Genomic DNA, 17,321 nt, shown 5'->3' with positions numbered 1-17,321 from the left:
CTTCTTCAAACTTGATACAAGAGCTACAAATGTCAAGCAAAGCATTCAGTCTCACGCTGTTGTTCTGTTTGCTACAAGCCACCTCCCAAGTTAATTGTCTATGTCTCTCTTGGGTATATAAATACTTTTGAAATATATAAGCTGTTCTGAAAACCATAGTATTCTGTAAAAGCATGAAATAAACAATATACTAATAGAGAGGCTGAGATAGGAAAAGCAAGATTTCAAGACCCTTACGTTGTACACAGCAAGACACTGTCACAAACAAGCTGAAAGTGTATATAGATTGTACAATGTTGGACCTATTTCTCTAATTACCAAATTAGAGAGACCATTGGATGACAATCATTGAATTTCTAATTCCTCATATTTTTGGATTTCAATCAATTAGGATATGTTGGTAATATTAATTTTTTAAAAAAAATTATTTATTTATTATATGTAAGTACACTGTAGCTGTCTTCAGACACACCAGAAGAAGGCATCAGATGTCATTACGGGTGGTTGTGAGTCACCATGTGGTTGCTGGGATTTGAACTCATGACCTTCTGAAGAGCAGTCGGTGCTCTTCCCCACTGAGCCATCTCACCAGCCCGGTAATATTAATTTTTATATTAAGATATTAAGAAAAGATAATTGTCACTTCCTCTTGTTTTTGTTGTAAGAGGTGGAATTAGATTTGCGTGGATTTGTTGAAAGATTACTTTCTTGCTTCTTCTAGGGTGTAGTTTTGCTCCTTATGTTGATGTTTTCCATCTATCATCCTTTGTAGTGCTGGATTTGTGGAAAGATATTGTGTAAATTTTGTTTTGACATGGAATATCTTGTTTTCTCCATCTATGGTAATTGAGAGTTTTGCTGGGTATAGTAGCCTGGGCTGGCATTTGTGTTCTTGTAGGGTCTGTGTAACATCTGCCCAGGATCTTCTAGCTTTCATAGTCTCTGGTGAGAAGTCTGGTGTAATTCTGATAGGCCTGCCTTTATATGTTACTTGCCTTTTTTTCTTTACTGCTTTTAAAATTCTTTCTTTCTTTAGTGCATTTGGTGTTTTGATTATTATGTGATGGGAAGAATTTCTTTTCTGGTCCAGTCTATTTGGAGTTCTGTAGGTTTCTTGTATGTTCATGGCATCTTTCTTTAGGTTAAGGAAGTTTTCTTCTATAATTTTGTTGAAGATATTTACTGGCCCATTACATTTGGGAGTCTTTACTCTTTTCTATACCTATTATTTTTAGGTTTGGTCTTCTCATTGTATCCTGGATTTTTTGGATGTTTTGGGTTAGGAGCTTTTTGCTTTTTGCATTTTCTTTGACTGTTGTGTCAATGTTTTCTAAGGTATCTTCTGCCCCTGAGATTCTCTTTTCTATCTCTTGTGCTCTGTTGGTGATGCTTGCATCTATGACTCCTGATTTCTTTCCAAGGTTTTGTATCTCCAGGGATGTCTCTCTTTCTGATTTCATTATTGTTTCTATTTCCATTTTTAGATTTTGGATGGTTTTGCTCATTTCCTTCACATGTTTGATTGTATTTTCCTGTAGTTCTTTAAGGGATTTTTGTGTTTCCTCTTTAAGGGCTTCTAGCTGTTTACCTGTGTTCTCCTGTATTTCTTTGAGGGTGCTATTTATGTCTTTATTAAAGTCTTGTATCATCATCATGAGAAGTGATTTCAGATCTGAGTCTTGCTTTTCTGGTGTGATGGTGTGTCTAGGACTTGCTATAGTGGGAGAATTGGGTTCTGATGATGCCAAGTAACCTTGGTTTCTGTTGTTTATTTTCTTACGCTTGCCTCCTGCCATGTGGTTATCTCTAGTGCTACCTGCCCTTGCTAAATCTGACTGGAGCCTGTACTACCTGTGATCCTGGTTGTGTCAGAACTCCTCAGAGTCAAGCTATCTCTGGGATCCTGTGATTCTGGTATCCTGTGACCCTGGGCTTGTTAGAGCACCTAGGAGTGCAGCAGCTCCTCTGTGTGTTGTGGGACTGGCTGCAGAGCCTGGGCCCAAGGTCTGTTCAGGACACCAGCCCAGAGAGACCAGAAGGAACCTGAGCCACTCTGCTGGCAGAGTTCCTGTGTGCCTGGTCCTGCTGGTCCCAATTACTCCCGGTGTTGGGACAGATGTTGGGTCCTCCTCACCTCTGATCCTGAGTGTTTCCAAGCGCCTATAATACTCATTTTTTCTGTTACAATATTTTATAAATTTTAAAGAATATGACAAAATAAAAAAAGTATTGCAGGTACTGAAGGGGGGGTCTCTGCGAGGAATTGGGGTATAAAAGGGAAAAAGAATGTGATGCAATTCTGTGTACTTAAAATATCTTTTTAGCTGGACAGTGGTGGCTCACACCTTTAATCCCAGTACTTGGGAGGCAGAGGCAGACGGATTTCTGACTTTGAGGCCAGCCTGGTCTACAAAGTGAGTTACAGGACAGCCAAGGCTATACTGAGAAACCCTCTCTCCAAAAACAAAACAAAAAAAAATATTTTTAAATGTTAGCAAATTCAGATAAATTGAAATTATATATCTTTTCTCGTCATAATGCAACAAAACTTAAATTAATTAAAAAATAGTTGGGAAAAAAACCCAAATCAATATTTTCCCTGTAAATAATATAACTATCACCAATATTCTGATATATGTCTCCTCAATTTTATTTATGATTATGGTTATTATTGCACAATATATTTTATTCTACTGGAGTCATGCTTATATTTATTCTATAACATATTTTTATCTGGTTTTATTATGAGCCTATTTTAACATCACCAAGTAAATACTATGAGCTCTGTAGCCATAAAAACTCCATTTCATTCTATCTTTGTAGGTAATGATATTATGTGAATACAATAGCTTACTACTGCCTTTCAGAATTTTTTCCAGTTTTCTCACATTTCCATTTATTTCTTTAGGATGAATCTCAGCAGTTAGTGCTAGATCCTAGACAATGTGTACTTCTGAGGCTTTGGACACATGTTAGCACAGTGTCTTTTAGGAATGCTACAACAACCCACACTTTTACTAAAAGCATTGAACACTATTCCTTCTTTCTCCATGCCCCGATGCAGCAGACATTAACACATCCAGCTATCTCTCACAGTCTAATGGATAAACCATTTTATTTTTTCTGCTTTAATTTTCATCCTCCTGTGATAGAAGGGGTTACATTTCCCCCGATAACTCATTAGCTGAAATAGAGACTTTCTTGAGGTGAACAGGCTTGAGGTTCGCACCATACCTGGACCTTTGTGGATCAGATTACAGGGTATAAAAAGGTGAAGGCTGTTGAGTCAGTTGGTGGGTCAGGCCTCTCAGACAGAGGCATACTCCTATAGCCAAACAGTGGATGGAGCTTAGATACTCTCATGGAAGAATAGGAGGAAGGATTGCAGCCCCTAAGGCGATAGGAACTCCACAGGAAGACCAACAGAGTCAACTAAGCTGGAGCCTTGTGGCTCTCAGAGAGTGAAACACCAACCACAGAACATACACAGGCTGAACCTAGGCCTTCCCACACATCTCTAACAGATGTGCATCTTGGTCTTCATGTGGGTCCAGAACAACTGGAGCAGCGGCTGTCCTAAAAGCTGTTGCCTGTACATAGGGTATATTCTTTGAGCTGAGTTGCCTTATCTGGTCTCAGTGGAAGAAGATATGCAAAGCCTAAAAGAGACTTGAAATGCCAGGGTGGGGAAATAATGGAGGGAGGGGGCACCTGCTCAGAGGAGAAGGGGATAGGGGAGATGGGGGATGGAGTATGGGAGAGGAGGCCTGAGAGGAGGGCAATGAGCTGGAAGTAAAGTGCATTAGTTAAAAAGATGGTGAAAGCACTGGTCTTTTGGGCATAGCACATGAGAACTGAATATTTTGTATACTTTACCCTGAACATTCTGGGACTAAATACAAAACAGTAGCACCTAGCCACACGATCAGAAAGGGGCTTTTATATTTTTAGGGATTTTAGGCACCAACTTACAAACACTGAACTAGGTTCTCATTTTCTTTACTGTTTCCTATACAGTCACACTTAGCCTTACCATTTATTCAAGGCCTGTGAAAGCACAACCCCCACCCCATACTGCTTTTTGCTTGTTTTTGTGTTTTCCTTTGAGAGTAACACCTGGCTGGGTTGGTATCTTTTTTTCAGTTACTTCACCCATAATCACTGAATTGGATCTTTGGTCACAGTCACAAAATATTTCTCTTTTTTTAAAAACTATGTATGTGTGTAAAGTACTAGCTATTTATGCTATCCAGGTAGGCATTTCTAACTTAGCCTGGATATCATACTCTACCAAATTGTCCCTATGGAAATGAGCATGTTAAGTGTAAATGTATACCTCCTTCTCTCTGCATGATACAAGCAGAACAGCCACAAAGACAGAAGCTTTTAAATTTTGTTTTGGAACAGGATTCTTTTGGTGATCTTCCTCGGAAGTGGAGGTCTTCTCTGTGGAACACCCAGCCTCCCAGTAGAGAGCACCCCTCCTCCGCCCCGCTCCTTCAATAGAGTTTTCTGAGTTTCTTATGGTTTATTTTATAGGGACCCATCTGCTTCGTTAACCAATAGGCGTCTTGGGAACAAGGGCGTATTTTAATCATTTTGAAAGTATCCAGCACTAGTATTTGTGTTATAAATATTGAGCAGTTGTCTTCTGAGTGAGGGTTGGCAAAGAGACTGGAGTAAGGTCTTCAAGACAAAGGCCACCCGGAGGAATCTGAAGAAGAAGTGTGGCTGGAAAGGGAGTGACATTCAAGTTCTGTGTGCTCTTCATCTTTGTCTTAACTAAATAGTAAGTACTAATGATTCTGCTGCATATGGCATTGGCATGTTAATAAAGGTGTAGAAAGCTACAAAACAGAACACACATTAGTAAACACAGCCTTCATTATGAAGAATTTGGGAAAGTCTCTAACTCTCAAAAAAGAGAGTTATATTACAAGGATAAAGATAGCTTTAAAAAAGTCAAATGCTTCAAGCTCATCATGAACGCTCCACATTACTTTTTAAAATTAAAATTTGTTAATTAGCTTATTTTATGTGTATGGCTATTTTGTTTGCATGTCTGTTGGTGTATCAAATGCATCCCTGATACCCGTGAAGGACAGAAGCAGGCATATGATCCCAGGCGTGATCTCACATATGGTTGTGAGTTGTCTTGTAAGTGCTAAGAATAGAAACTGAGTCCTCACAGAGATCAGGGAGTCTGTGTGGGTCTGATGTAGGCCATCTGTATGTATGTTATGGCTGTGTAGCTTTGTGTACTTGTGGGATTCCTAACAGTGGGACTGTCTCTGACTCCTTCGCCTGCCTTCGGCACCCTTTTCCTCCTACTGAGTTGTCTCATGCAGTCTTGATACCAAAATATGTGTCTGGTTTTATTGTAGCTTATTATGCCATATTTAATTGATGTCCCTGGCAGGCCTACTTTTTTTCTGAGGGGATGGGAGGAATGTAAGGGGAAAAGACTGGGGGAGGAGAGGGATACGAAACTACATTCAGAATAAAAGAAAACAAGAAAGAAAGGAAAGAAACAAAGAAAGAAGGAAGGAAGGAAGGAAGAAAGGAAAGGAGGAAAGAAGGGAGGAAGGAGAGAAGGAAGGAGAGAAGGAAGGAAGGACACTGACTCCTCTATGAGAGCCACCAATACTCTTAACTGCTGAGCCATCATTGCAGCCCCACATTCCTTTTTTGTTTCGTGCAGATGCCATCAATTAGTAACACCAGAAGGCAGGCTGTGAATTAAAATCCTGTAGTGTGGCCTAATACATGATTAGTGATGATGGAGTATTTTGAGTGAAGAAGAATCCCCTTTCTGGCCATGGGAATAAGTACAGAGATGGTATGATACCGCCAGATGAGGCTCGTGCTCTCAGCGTTTTACTAGATCAAGGGGGAGCCTTGGCACCATGCATTTTGATGCTGTTAAAGGGGACTGCTTGGGTTCCTTGATGGCTTACACTGGAGACAGCAGGTAATGCTCTCTGAGCTATTCCCTGCTCGAGTTGATCTTGTCCTAGCATATCGTGACTCTACTGTCTACTAGAGCCATAACATTAGTCATTCCTGTGATAGGAGCTCTAAGAAGACAGAAAAGAAGCTCTGGTATCTGTGCCCTTTCTAGCCAGGAGAAGAGGCTTGCAACATCAGAGGACACTGAGTTTGCATCAGATAGAGTCCGAGGAATTAGAGCTATTCGTCTTAGTAGTATTCTACTCATCCAAAATGCTTAGGTAGGAGTTGAAGGACAGAAGGAAGGAGCCCTGACAAGAGGCTAAAGATGTTTGAAGAAATACTCATGGAAGAGCCTGAGAAAGGGTTCCACCGAGTATCAGCATCCTTACCTTTTCCTTGTCTGAGCTGAGTTCCCAACACAGCAAACTCTGACTCTAGTATTCATATGTGCTCAATTAATGGGAAGTCCATACAGTACATTCAAGGAGAAGAGTAAGGCAGGGCAGAGAACACAGCCTCTTCTATTAAGTGTGTTCTTTTAAGCTAGCCATGACTTTGTACACTGCATCTTAATCTCATGCAGGAATGGTGAAAACAAAACAAGAAGATTCAGATTTACCCACATCAAAGAGAGAGAGAAGCCAAGCCTAAATTTGTTCATCACTGATGAAGGATGGACCATGGGATATTGACACCCAGTTAATTCTGGCCTACAGTGATGGCAAGATGAGGAGTTCATTAGCCTGAGGTTCTGCTGACAACCACAGGGAAGCTGTTCATTGGGAGTTGGGCCAACACATTTTAACTTGTTGCTATGTATAAGAAACATGGCTAGACCTTCTTCTATGTGTTGTATATTTTCACAGCTTACTCTGAATTTTAAAAGGCTATGTTAAAAAGGCAATGTGTTGATATGCACATAAAGCAATAAAATCTGAACAGTGTATAAGAAAATTCATTCAAAATTAATCACAGGTCAAAGGTAAAGCTTAAATTACAAAACTCTCAGACTTAAACATCGCGAAAGCTTCAGAGCATTAGATTTGTTAATGTTCTCTTAGATGTGAGCCAAAAAAACCAACAAAAGTATAAAAAATAGATAGATTGAACATACTTTATAAAAACCAAGAATATTTTATGTATTAACAGGCACAAACAGTAAAACTGTAGCCTCACAAAATGGGAGAAAATAAATTTTAAAATACATTCTCTATGAGAGGTTAATGTTAAAAATATATAGAAAACTCCTAAAAGTTAAGAATTATAGAAAATAATGATAATTGTAATAACAACAACAAACTACAATGATTGATAAATGGGAAAGAACTTGAAAAGATATTTCTCCAAAGAAAATACAAAAATGAGCAACAGGTTATATGGCATATAAGATGTTCAATATTACTCACAGTAAGGGAATGTGAGCCATGGACTATGAGATACCACTCCATACCTTCACTACACCCAATGTATATCAAAACCTCTAGGGGTCTGCAAGTGTTAATTAAATACAAAAAAGCTGGAACACTTGTGTAATGTGGAAGTCAATGTGATATGCAATGGAAAGCAATGTAGTGGTCTTTAAATACTAACATTGAGTTGTCAGCAATTTATTACTTGTCTAGTTATGAACCCAGAATAATTGAAATTTAAATTTATTCCTAAATTTAAAGCAATATTGTCTGCCAAAACTAAAATATCCATCATCAGCCAAAAAGAAAGAAAATGTGACACATACATGTGATGAAATATCATTTAGTCTTATAAAAGAAGAAAATTATGCCACATATCATTACATAGATGAAGCATGAGGACATTATAGTAAGAGAAACAATCGAGTCTCAGAAAGACAATCACTGTATGATTCTACTTGGAGATACTTAGACAAAGTCATAAAGATAGAAAATGAAATTGTTATTGACAGGTACTTCAGGTCAAGAGGGACGAGGAGGCTTCTTATTGATGACTGGAATTTCAGCTTTATAAGGAGAAAGGGTGTAGATGCTGTGTCTCTGTGGATAAAGGCTCTTGGCTGCTCACTCAATGGCCTGAGTTTGATTCCCCAGTCCTACCTAGAAGAAGGAGAGAACTGACCTCTGAAAGTTGTCCTATGGCCTCTCACATTGAGACCTGATTGCACACACATGCATACATATGTACTTGCATATATATACAAAGGAATGTAATATTTTACAAGATCATAGACTATGGTTGTACAACATACTTTTGTAGCACTGAACTACACATATAAGAATGATGAAGATGCTACATTTTATGTAATGTGTGCCATGTTAAAATATGGATGAGAGAAGAAATAATGTATTACAGAATGAAAGTAAAAAATCCAGCACAAAGGACCTGTTTGTATGAATGAGTCATGTTCAGAGGAAAGACTAAATACAGATAGGGGCAGGTATTAACAGGAAAGGCAAGAAACAGTGTCTTTGCTAATTAGATACAATTTCACTTTGTGTTATTTTGTCCTAGGAATTATGTGCGTTCTGTGCCAGAAACATTTCTTGTAATGGTCTAGTATAAGGTAAATATCCAGTATGGGAGCTTTATCTACATGTCCTAGGTAATGCTGGAATTCCTACTTTTCATTTGGCTGTTCTTTAGTCTTCATTTCTACAAATAATGTTCACTGGAACAGAAATATCCAACACAAAATGTATTTTTTTATAGTAGGTAACAAATAAAATTCAATGCCATTCCACCATCTATATATTCCACCGGTATTCGGGCAGCATGAGCTGCATGCCAGGCAGTCTGTTAGCCATGGGGCATGAAGAGCAATAAAGATCTAGTTAAGAACTCATCTGATCATCCTCTGGACTGTAGTTCTGGCCCAGTGGAGGAATAAGGACAGTTAGAAACACCATGTGCTCATTGTGAACCCAATAGAGCAGCTCTGGAAACCCAGGGTGTCATGACAACGCTGTTTTCTGCGGGATTCTATTCACCAAGCAAGGGTCTCGGTTGAAAAGCAGAATTACTTCCAGTCTCTTCATAGGTTGTCCTCTGCTAGATCCCAAAGGGTTGGGAATGAAGGCACTGCAGATTTGCTGCATTGTGTTCCCATTTACATATGTCTTATAGGGGGCTGAGTTTTCTGTGCTGCCCTCTCCCATAGTTAAACGTTAGAGCCTTAAGTCCCGAGGTGATGGTATTTAGAGATGAGGGCTTTGGAGCTAATTAGGCGTAGTTCAAATCATGATGTGATCAGTGTCCTTCATAGGACCTAGAGAGGCCAGAACACATTCTCTCTCTCTTTGCTTCCACTGTTTATTGCCTCTCTCTGCTCTGTTGCCATGTAAGGAAAAGTGAGGATGCTTTCTGCAGTATGTTCTAACCAGGATCCACATCCGTCATTACCGTGACCTTGGATGTTCCAGCAATCCGAAATCAATGTCTGCTGCTTAAATAACCCATCTCTAGTACTTTGTTAAATAACATGCTTGTTGAGTGGATACTGTGTGTATTTCATGAATGAGCAAACTGAGCCAAGGAAGTGAAACAAAGCCCTTCGTGAAAGGGCAAGTTCCAGAACACCAAGCTCCTAAACACCTGATGCAAAGAGCTACTCAAGCCTAAGCCTAGGAATCCTTTCATCATGGTATGTATGAAGTGCTATGGATCTTGTCTTATTCAGACAAGAGTGGGTGACTTGGTTGTTCTCTTTCTTTAAAAACAATGATTATTTATTCTTTAACCAACTGAGTCCAGTCAGAGCTACCATTACAGGAAAGGGTATAAGATCATGCACTAGGGCATGAAGAAACTCCTAGTATCCTCACTTTTAAAGAAAAGTGAGTCCCTCCTCTAGCAGCCATCAATGTCCTTGACCCAGTGCAGTATCCCACCCTTTTGGAAAAGCACCCTAGACACTTTGATATTGACTAGAGTTTGCTTTGGACTCTCCCGAATGGGTTTTTAGACTCTCTTTATCCCATTACCACTGCTAGGCTGTGGAGCACTCTGCCTTCCACAATGGCTGCTCTAGGTCATCTCTGCCTTCTCATTTTCATGTATAGAACAAAATATTTCCAGTACTTCTTTATTAAAAAAAAATCATCATGAACAAATTCATTAAGTAAAAATGGTACCTAAAAAGTTACACTGAGTTCAGAATCCATCCCAGCAGTAGAACAGCCCAAGTATTGATTTATAACTCACTAGGCATGTCTGGGAATGTAGAGGGTGTCAGTGTACAATGGAAATAGCCAAAAGAGATTCTTATTTGGACCTTAAAGGGGTTGCAAGAGATGGTTTTCTTGGTGGAAGCAACTTCTAAGAAGAGATAACGAGGTCATATGAATAGACTTTAATACATGGGAAGCATACATAAGAGGGCAGGACCCACACAAGGGGATAGATAACGATGAGCCTCCAGTAAAAGCAGTTATGGTGAATTCTAGGAATGGGAAAGCACAAGATGACACTTGGAAAGCAGGCAAGTGACAGAAATCATCCAGTGTCTTAGAAGTCACGTTAATGACTTTGCCCTCTGAGACAAGAGTCACAGAACCCAGGGATTAGCAGAACACAGTTATTTTTGAGGTTGTAGCAGAGTAATGGTCTGAGTGGATTCACAGGCTTTGGAAAAAATCACTCCAGCTGCTCGGAAGAGGCAGGGTTGACATGAGCTAAGACGAGAGACTGAAGGCTGCTCAGCTTGCCTGTATGCTCTTTGTATGCCAAGCAGATGACTACAGTCTGGCAGAGGGTAATAAGAGTGAGAATGGAAATCAATATTCACACTGAAGGTATATTTAGCAGAGAGAGGAGCACTTGTTAAATTTGTAGTAATGAATTGGTACTTGGGTAGACTTTCAGTGCATCATGGTATTTCAATTTATGTGTCTCAAGCAAGGCAACCATTGAGCTAATTTATCAATGTTATTTACCACTATAAGTTCATTTTAGGGGATATTTACTAAAATTGCTATCAGTCTTAAAATTTAAAAAAAAAACAATGAAAAACAGTAGTTTTTAATCTTTTTATGCGTGCATGAGCACATGCACACACATAAACACACATACAAACACACAGACACACACACACACACACACACACACACACACATGCACGCACCTGATTTCCAGATACACGGTTAGACTTCAGTGAAGGGTTTTAGAATTGAGAGAACGAGAACATTTGAAATTCTCAGTTTCCCCCTTTCAAATTCCAGCCCCATCTTCCCACCTACTCCCACCTCATCTTTGGCACCAGCTGGAGAAGGTCAGAGTGGAGTTGGCATATTGTGTCATGTCACTGTGGCTACTTTCCACTCCAGTGTTGTCATAAATACCCTCAGCTTCCTCAACTACATGGTCCCCATGTTCAACGTGATGGCAGCAGTTTCATGACCCAGGTAAGGCTGGAAGTGGAAGGCTCATCATCAATGGGAAGGATACCCTTCACTTTCCTGGAGTAAGATGCTACCAACATCAATTGGAGTGATTCTAGTTGTTGGTATTCTGTCTAAACTCCACCTCCACAGTTACCTGGCAACAGCCAGGTATGCTCCTCCCCACAGTTACCTGGCAACAGCCAGGTAGACCTGGCCCTATAAAAGGGGCTGCTTGGCCCCTCCTCTCTCTTTACCCTCTTGTTTTCTTACCCTCTTACTCCTGCCTCTCTCTTACAACTTACCCCCTTGCTTCCATTCCCTTCCCCCCTCTCTCCACATGGTCATGGCTGGCTTCCACTTCTCCGTTCTCTCCTTCTCCCTGGCTTTCTCTGCCTCTACTACTCTCTTAACTCCCCTCTCCATGTCCTGAATAAACTCTATTCTATACTATACAGGTGTATGTCTGGTCTCTCAGGGGGAAGGACGCCTCAGCATGGGGCCACCAGCATACACCTTTCCCCCACAGCCAACCAGAACATATTCTTATAACTCTTTCTTTTTATGATCACAATACTGGTGCTGAATATATTTTGAAGTCCATCAGTGTTTTGACTGCCATGGAGAGGGCAGTGCATCACTAAACCTGTCTTTATTGTCTGATAGATTCAAACATTTCTATAATGAATTTTAGTCGTTTTCACCTTCCATTACTGTCTCATACCCTTCTCCTCTTGCTGCTGAATCTGGCTTCCCAAGTCCTCTCTTGCCTTTATTTCTTCTTTTTGTGTGTGAACCACTGAGTTTCATTAGTTTCTTAGCTATCCATGACTGGGAGGCTATTTCCTAAACAAGGGAAATTTATCGGTGGCTTTAGCACTGAGAAAGATGATGTACTCTTCTCAACACCCACTCATTAGCAATGGTTCCTCAGGGAAGGGTGGGGAGGCCTGGCCCTCCCCTAGTCTGTGATGAAATGGTAATGTGTATAACCTAGAGGAAACCATGTGCAGACAACCCCAGCATTCATGAGCTCAATGGCTATGTGACATCTAGAACATGCCATTTTTCTGTGGATCTCCCCATCATCTATCTATTACATTCTTCCAAACCCCTCTTCCTTGCTATTGCCTGAGTTTTAGAGGGGTGAAGTTACTGCCCTATTTAGAACAAGCACTTCACTTATTCTCATCTTCTTGGCCACTTAATAGATTCTTGTATTATATTATTGTATTATACACACACATATATATACACACATATATATCACTACATATATATATATGTGTGTGTGTGTATATCACTATACTAAACCTTGTGATGGAAAAGAGACATCTACTGTTGGTACATGAGTGAGAAAGAGGCCCTTTTGTAATGCATAGAATGTTTAGAGTTTGCTATGTATAGTTGGGCAAAGCTGACAACTGCAATGGAACATGTGGTTTCTCTCTCTCTCTCTTTCTCTCTCTCTCTCTCTGCCTCTCTCTGTCTCTCTCTCTCTCTGTCTCTCTGTATGTGTGTGTGCCTGTCTTTCTGAAATGCACTTTCAGTCATTTTTATGAGCCCCCACTCTTTTAACCTTTGTTCGTGTGTTTTACTATAAAGCTGACTAATACCTAATTTGTAAAGACCCTTCTGATAATTATGATTGGTATGTATCTGGTCACGAGGCAAGTGATGTCTACCAGGCTAACATTCTGTGGTTCTCTCACAGAATCTAGTCATCCAGGTAAAAGTGAAAATTGTCTCCAATGTAACATTTGGTGTTCTCAACTTCTTTTAAGAGTTTTCCTTCTGAGAGCAAGAGCCAGCACTATATCACAAAAGCATATTGCTAGCCAAAGGGAATGTTGTAATGTTTCCTTACCTAGTCATCTCCTCAGGGGCACAGTTTGCTTTTTGTTATTTGAGAAGTTACCTGCAGAGAATTTGGTGTTTTATTCCTAGTTTAGCTTTAGATCTCTGTCTTCTGATTTTTATCCACATGTAGCGACCATGTTCAGGGAATAGGCAACTTGGCTCAGCTTTGATTTTTCAGTCGCCTATTACTAACTTTTCATCCAACCTCAGGAATCTCTCATTTAATTATGTCACCTCCAGACTCAGAATCCTCCAGATGCAAGGTGAGAGAGCCTCATGACATTATCAAGGCAAATCCTTATTTAGTTCTGGTCTATGTAGCCGATTATAAGGTTATTATTAAGAACAGTCTATAAAGGGAGTCTGTGCGGGTTGGGACTGGGTTCTTTTTCTTTTTGAGAAGGATGTAGAGAGTAGTAGTTTTCTGCTCATCTTCTGTCTAGGGATGCCGTGGGCGAGGATCTAGTACGCAAAGCTGGATCAGGTACCCAGTGACCTCCTGCACATCCCTGCAGAGAAAGCAGATCAGAAAGATGGGAAGCTTTTGGGATCACTGAACTGTTCCCCAAAGCAAAGGTTTTTCTCAAGTCCAAGCTTTATATGAATCAGATTTAAGTGTTCCCACTCTTAAAGTTACCAGTAGTTATATATTCTCTAAAAGGAAGACCAAGGGTCGTTAGTAGACATAAAACTGCTTCCTTGTAAAGCTCTTATCAATTATTTCATCCCATAGTTTGTTTTCTTACGTTCAAGTTCCATTTTGTTTCTACTATGCTTAATTTTTTTATGTCTTGCCAACTGCTGTGTGTGTTGCTAGTCTTTGCAGATTGCTTTTTTTTTTTAAATATAAGACCAGAAACAGCTTATTTATTCATTATGGGTCTTCCACGCAGTGACGTTTCTTAGGATGGGGCAGTAAGTTTTTATTAAATAGCTTCAGGAAGTTTCCCCCTACCACGTGTTAAGAGTTCAAGCTCTGAGTACTCGACTGTATTAGCAGTTGTGCTGTTGTGATGTCCACACCAGCCAGTGTCAGTCAGCTATTTCATGCCATTTTGATGAGCTGTGAACTAAAAGAAGTAGCCACTTAGATGCAGAATAAAACCCCTAGGAAGGGGGAGCTACCCTTTGGGTAAACGTGGAGTTTGTGTTTGTCCCTTTTAACCTCTTAGTTACATGTTTTTAATGACTTCTTTGGTCTGTTGATATTTGAAACATCAACATAATTATCTATTTTAACATATTGTATTTACCACCTGCTGGGGATGTAACATTGAAGCTAGCACTCATCGCTCATTATCAGTAACACTAGTCCTTCATTAACAGTGTTGACCCAATTACATGTTGTGTATCCCAGAGACAAAGAACTGTAATTGCAACTCCAAAGTGATTTCATAAACACGAAGATTCTCATTTTTTCAAATGCAAATTGGAATGCATTATTTGAATTTTTCACATAAATACAGGTTTACATGAAACAAAATCATTCAACCAAATAAAATAAAAATTCAATCTAAAGAGAGGCCATTTGGAATCAATTGATACAGAGCACATTTCTGCTTTGAAAGATCAAAACACTTTCATTGCTCCGTGCAGAAATTAAACAAGTTAGCAACAATGAAAGCCAGACATCTGGTAAGTAATGTCTACCCTGCCTATCAGCAGGTAGTGATTTTCTTTTGGAACTATGCAGCCAGCGTATTGTCTGGTGCCTGGACAATGCAAGTCTGATGAAGCATTGATATAATCTGCCTGGGGGTTTTCAAGCTCCATTGAAGAGATGGAAAGCAGGGGAGACTTGTAAAGAAAGAATCATTGTATATACATGCGCATGGGGCCGTAAATAACAGTGGCTTCACCTATCCTGTGGAACAGACCTGAATAAATAGAAACAAATGTAGTGTGATATACTGGCAGAGCTCTGGGATCTTCCTCTACCCGGATGATGATTTAAAAAAAAAACATAGATAAAGATAGCTCAGAGAACTGGGAAGAGACAGTGCTGAGAAAGAAAATCTGTGGTAAAAGCGATGTTTCTTCAGAATGCTTCACACATTATCCCCTTCCCCCACACCTTGATTGAAAAAAAAAAAAAAAAAAAAAAAAAAAAAAAAAAAACCACTACTGGAGGAAGTGGGCTCAAGAATGCAAGAAAGAAAAAAAAAAACCCAAAGGTTGAAGGACACTTTGAAATTTATGTTCCAGAGAGTCACTTTTTAAGGTTTCTTAGAACTGTCAGCTCAACAAACACTCCAGGAAATGTTGATTCCTGTCGCTGGACTCCTAGTTAACAAGGAGCAGCGGTGGTGGCTTAGATGCTGTTATTAGTTAACAAGAAGCAGTGGCTTAGATGCTACCACTTTTTTAAAAAAAGATTTATTTATTATTATAATTAAGTACACTAGCTGTCTACAGACGCACCAGAAGAGAGTGTCAGATCTCATTATGGGTGGTTGTAAGCCACCATATGGTTGCTGAGATTTGAACTCATGAACTTAAGGAAGAGCAGTCAGTGCTCTTACCCGCTGAGCCATCTCTCCAGCCCCCAAACTGGTTTTTCTTTCTTTCTTTCTTTTTTGTTTGTTTGTTTGTTTTTGTTTTTTTAAGACAGGGTTTCTCTGTGTAACTCCAGCTGTCCTGGAACTCACTCTACAGACCAGGCTGGCCTGGAACTCCGAAATCTGCCTGCTTCTGCCTCCCAAGTGCTGGGATTAAAGATGTGTGCCACCACGGCCCGGCTTTTTTTTTTTTTTTTTTTTTTCCATTTAAAATAGTAAAATCATCTACACTGAGTTCTAGAAGTCTCCCAGTTCGGGGCATACCTCTCAGAAAGATATCTTCATGCATTCATATAAAACAAGGTTAAGAATGTACCCTGGGGAATCCTGTGAGATTAAGGGAACCCTGGGGTTCTTTGACCTTCCTTATTGGCTAAAAGAACATGAGGACAGTTTTAACTTTGACACACGTGTTCTCAGTCTCCATTTTTTCTTTTTTCTTTCCCCTTACCCTTCTCCTTCCTCCTCCTTCCTTCCTCTCCCCTTCCTCCCCCTTCCTTCCTTCCCTCCCTCCCCTCCCCCTCCTTCTTCCTTCCTTCCTTCCTCTCTCCCTCCCTCTGTCCCTCCCTCCCTCCTTTTCCTCCCTTCCTCCCTCCCTTCCTTCCTTCCTTCCTTCCTTCCTCCCTTCCTCCCTTCCTTCCTTCCTTCCTCCCTCCCTCCCTCCCTCCCTCCTTCCCTCCTTCCTTTCTTCCTTTCTTCCTTCTCTGCTCCTCCATCCACAGGCGTCTATAAGACTCAGTAATTGACAGACTCCTACAACAGTGAAAGTGTTAATGCCACAGACTCTGTGTATGGAGTCAGCAATGGGGCAATTGATTCTGGCAGAGGACCCACCTTGGGAGTCCCAGGAAACTCTGCACCAGGACCTGGGTGCCTGACAGCCCAGAATGTGCTGAGTTGGGGAGTTAATCTGATCCTCTCGATCAATTGTAATTGACTTATGTCAGGCAGACTTTGCCATTTCTGCAGGAGCCTTTGATGGAAAGTCATTGAGACATTATGTAGTACCTAAACGTGTATACTACTAAAAATAAAATTTTTTTTCTCTTGGCTTACTATTATCAGACTGATGGACTTGTTTTCTTAAAGTCCTCAGCTTTCTTTCTTAAACTTTCTTAAAGTTTCTTCAGTATTGGTGAAGTATGCTCAGCCTATTTTTAGAAAAGTATTTATCCTGCCTCATGTCTTAGTCCTCTGCAATTTTAAACATGCGCCAATCATTAGCTTATTCCAGTTTTGCAGTAGACCTCAGCAACTGACTATAGAAGACAGAATACAGAGTTGTGTCCATTTTCTCAGGGAATAAAGGCACACAAATTTCCTAAGTGATTCTTATAGGGACACAGCAGGCAAATACAGGGTTTCAGATATCCAGAAATAACTCCCTATTCTTTCCACATAACTCAAGTGCAACCAACAAGGCGAGATTTATAGGATAAATAATACACGTGTGTATCCTCATAGCCCAACAGTGGAGTGTTTACCTTCTTGTGGCAGAATTTTCCCTGTCCAATAACATTAGGGCAGTGGGAGGCCTGTGATTGGACAGGGAAAATGGAGGCGGAGCTAAGAGTAGCACAGAGAGAGAGAGAGAGAGAGAGAG

The 17,321-nt window shown here is 40.2% G+C and overlaps 1 long non-coding RNA gene across 1 annotated transcript in view; it reads left to right on the top strand.

Moving 5' to 3' along the window:
* The first annotated feature begins 9,505 nt into the window (after positions 1-9,505).
* LOC116087720 overlaps positions 9,506-17,321 on the top strand; it is a 96,466-nt gene continuing 88,650 nt past the window's right edge. The window contains exon 1 of the long non-coding RNA XR_004117583.1: positions 9,506-9,565. This is a non-coding gene — a long non-coding RNA (uncharacterized LOC116087720). The remainder of the gene's footprint in view (positions 9,566-17,321) is intronic.

The sequence above is a fragment of the Mastomys coucha genome, unplaced genomic scaffold, assembly GCF_008632895.1.
Source record: "Mastomys coucha isolate ucsf_1 unplaced genomic scaffold, UCSF_Mcou_1 pScaffold13, whole genome shotgun sequence".
Lineage (NCBI taxonomy): Eukaryota > Metazoa > Chordata > Mammalia > Rodentia > Muridae > Mastomys > Mastomys coucha.
The sequence above is the reverse complement of the archived record's forward strand: the minus strand, read 5'-3'. Positions and strand labels throughout refer to the sequence as shown.